Below are 4,242 nucleotides of genomic sequence, written 5' to 3' on the forward strand. Positions count from 1 at the left end.
TATATCTGTATTGGTGAGATATATTCACGGCTCTTTTATAATCTAATACTGTTCGATTAGTAGCAAAAGGACAGACACATCAGGCGACGATTCTCAGTATCTTGAGATGACCTGATTTTACAGCGAAAAATCTCGGAATTTTTGCCACGGATTAAGTGTATTCCGATTTCAAAAAATATTCAACGAATGACAAGCCGTCTTTTTCGATATATATCCGTGAGATATATTTTTTAAAACAATCAAAACGCAAGAAGCTTGTCCATATGGGAGAACTAATTGTAGGAGAAGAATGACACGATTCACAGGGTGACACACGAGCATCAATCAGTCCAGAAAGCCTAATCGTACTCACCGCATGTATACTTACACGACATACTATATATTCATATTTATATATATTATTCATATTATATATATATATATAATATCTTTTCTCTTTGCGCTTTCTCTCTTTGTATAAGTTTAGTTTTAGTATGAAAATAATTTTATATAAGCGCGGCCCGCTTCGTCGCACTCGTCCATCACTTGCCCGGAGACGGCGTACCGGAAACTGGTAACCGCGCGCGCACCGGCCGTCTCCGGTCCGATCACCGACCAATAAACACTAGAACTGGAAGCCCCGTTCCCGCGACGTGAGAATCACCTTCTGATGGCCGGAAGCAGCAACGATAGGAGGCTGAGAGAGAGATGAAGAGCGAACTGCGCCCGATGGGACACGCCCGGGCTCTGGACATCCGGCAGCTCGCCCGGTGGCCTCATTGACGCCGGGCCGTAGTCCCTATCATAGTCTGAAAACAGACAAAACAACGCTGCGGTTGTTCCACTACGTGTACAATGGGATGATTACGCGAGAGTAAGGTGTGCATCAATATGGCTTCTAATCAGATAATTTCTAATTCAATTGCGATGCTACAAGAAGGAAAAGAAAGTAGAAGAAAAAGTTGGAATATGAGACATGCTACTCACACACACACACATATAGGATACTACTTTATATAATGTACGAGATATGCTTTTGATCAAGTTCCAGCGTTTATTAGTCGATCATCGGACCGGAAACGAGTGATACGATTACTGATCTCAAAATAACATTACTAAAAACTTAACGTGTAATTCTACTGATAGAAGATTTTAGGTGTGTGTGTGCAATTTTCAATAATATAAATACAAACATTATTAACTATTATATATTCTAATTAATTTTGTTCTTTTTCGAGAAGTCAGAATCACATCTCGATATTTTATATAAAAATTGCGATTCTATCTCATATTCCTACGTTTCCTTCTATCAAATTGTAATTGATTTATTGTTTCTAATATGCCAATAACTGTATAGTGACGAGTGTGTAAAAACAATTAAAACTTCTTTCCTTAGCATTCTTCTCTATAAAACGTATCATTTTCAAAATTATAATATACGTACAGAAATATTTTTAATAAAAACATTTATTTATAATAAATTTAAATATCATATTGCCTTTATCCGGTAATATCTTCTTCTTATGAAATAAGTTTTTATTTGCAAGTAAATATAAACTTTCTCTTTCTCTCTTTCTCTCTCTCTCTCTTTCTCTGCGCAAATAATATGTAAGTATTCACACGGAAAAAAAAATTTTCGCTACCATAGCTAATCATGGTTTGCAACATAAATTTCTAAACTGCAGCAAAACGGTTTGCTGTTGCACCTAATAAATAGGTATCACAGCTAAGATGTTCGCTGTTGCACCTAATAAATAGGTGTCACAGCTAAGATGTTCGCTGTCCATATATTACGACTGAAATCTAGTTATCACACGCAGTTTTTAGCTACGGCAGCTAATTTTTTTTTTCCGTGCATCTACCGCGCGTTAATTACAACAAAGTATTATATCTTTAACAAAGAGAAATATAATCTTACATAATAAAGGCAGAGAATGCTGTGCTGGTAATAAAAGAGAGAAGCTTATTCATTGACCGAAAGTTAATATTCTTTCTCTCCGGTCTCGCTTAATGAGACTGGCCGCAGGGCGGACGACCACCGGAATACCGTTCCCACTTTGTATCACCGACCGCGAACATCACCACCGTCGACACCACGCTTCGGACGAACTTCTTGGTCCTATTTTCACGTAACGCTCCGCGCCATAACCGTCGTTTGCCAGCCGCGCGACGTCCGTAACAAATAGTTGGTAGCGCTTGAGCATACGCGAAAATCGTCAAGCACGGCGGCTCATTTCCTCGGTGGTCTCGTTCTCGTCCCTGCCAGTGTACATGCACGTACGGTAACGAGCGGATACGGAAGATAAATACGAGGAGTTGTTGCGGATAATGCGAAACGAGAGGGGGGGGGGGGAAGCTGGGCATCCTCTCCCCCCTCGCCGCTCGCGCGCGCGTTCGGGAATTAAATTCGAGCGAACTCTCGGTTCTACCGGAATTTCTACGATGCTCAACTCGCGCACAAATCCCTTTTTAACGAGATAAAACCTTCGGCGATGAGGAGCGGCGGGCACAGGAGAGAACGCGGAAAGGGTAAATTCATTTGAGATTAAATATATCCGACGTCTGTTAAATCGGCTCTTATCAGCCGTTACCGTCAAAGAAACGCCGGATGAAATGTTACTGGATTAATTGTGGCGCCGCAGTAATTCGCAGATGTGCCTTGCGAGCTTTTTCATTTGTTATGTGGCGAAAAGAGCGATGAGACACCGGTGAGATAGGTAGAGACAGGAATTGTTACGCGAAGCGTAACATGATGTATGAAACTTCCAGCTTAACATTATTTAAATACCTTGAACCTTAATAAGATTTTTTAAACAAATTTTGATTCAATACACAGAAGAAAATAATTTTCAACGTCATTTTACAGAATGTATAATTATATTTACATTATTATGTAATATTACTCAATAATCGTGATAAATAACAATAAGAACAAAATCAATGCAAAATTTAATATTTAATAATACAATTTTATAAAGCATAAATTTTAATCTTTAAATATATTTATAATGACAAGCCTATATATAAGTAAAAAAGATGAACTTGTACATCAATCTAAAAGAATTATCGATAAATTTCGTATGAGATATGGTATTCACGTATATTTAACGTATGAAGTAGATCAAATAATATGCAAACGTGTCAGTTATCCCAGAAAAAGTTCCATTTTATTCGATTAAATTCACATCTCCTGACGGTAACTTTTATTGATTGTCTGAACTTTGATAAATGAATTGAAGCCGAATCAATATCGCCACCTGTGGCACTAATGTATAGTTAGTAATGTTATAGAAACGTATATATCAATGACAGTAGACCATACATCAGAATGTACGATTATTACCGCGATAAAACTTCACCTCGATTTACCTTAATGACTTTCACCCACGGCATTATCAAATAATTTAGGATCCATTCCCTGGTAACAAGTTGCATTTATTAATAGTGATAACTATCTGAATAAAGCGAAACTTTTACTCGTTTTATTAGTTCCATATTCAAATTGTTGCAATAAAATTTTAAAGACTACGCATTACGTTGATAATCGTTATAATAACTTGTCCACTAATGAAGACCAAAAATAAAAATAACAGTTTTGGAAAAATATATGTAAATCAATAATTAGAGAAATTTTATTATAAATATTATAATGTGTCTAGTTTGGAGGCATTATTATCTAGTGCTCGTGTATTGAGTATTTCAAGTAGAGTTTGATCTCAAATCGAATATATATTTTTCGTAGAATTTTTTCTAATTTTTCGCAACCATCGCGATAGAACGTTTAGAACGATATTAACAAAATTTGTTCTCTCTAAAAAGCCGGAATGTAACGACTCGAGAAAGTGTCCGTTTTTGCCTTTTTCCTAGCAACGGTGGATAGTCGTCCCAAATGCAGGGCGTTCCTCGAGAGTAGTTCATCGTGCGCGCCCCTTGGCTTGCCCGCCAGAAACGGACGTCGAAACCGCACGTTCGTTCGGAAAAAGTTATTCCCACCTACCAGTAAAATCCACTGTACGTGACTTTCCGCATAGTCCGCGACAGACGAACCATTTTCCAACACTTTAACAACTTCTTTAACAACTTCAGTCTGTACATTCAGTCTTATTATTGATTATATTTCGGTGGTTTTGAAATTACTCGAAGACTATCCGAATATTTATGTTGCAACTTTATGCCAACTCGGTTTTGTTTATATTAAGTATAATGTAATAAATTTTTAGAAACCATTATTTCTTATTAACAAGACAATTTATATATATATAT

Source organism: Formica exsecta, unplaced genomic scaffold (genome assembly GCF_003651465.1).
Source record: "Formica exsecta isolate Colony F162 unplaced genomic scaffold, ASM365146v1 scaffold192, whole genome shotgun sequence".
Taxonomy (NCBI): domain Eukaryota; kingdom Metazoa; phylum Arthropoda; class Insecta; order Hymenoptera; family Formicidae; genus Formica; species Formica exsecta.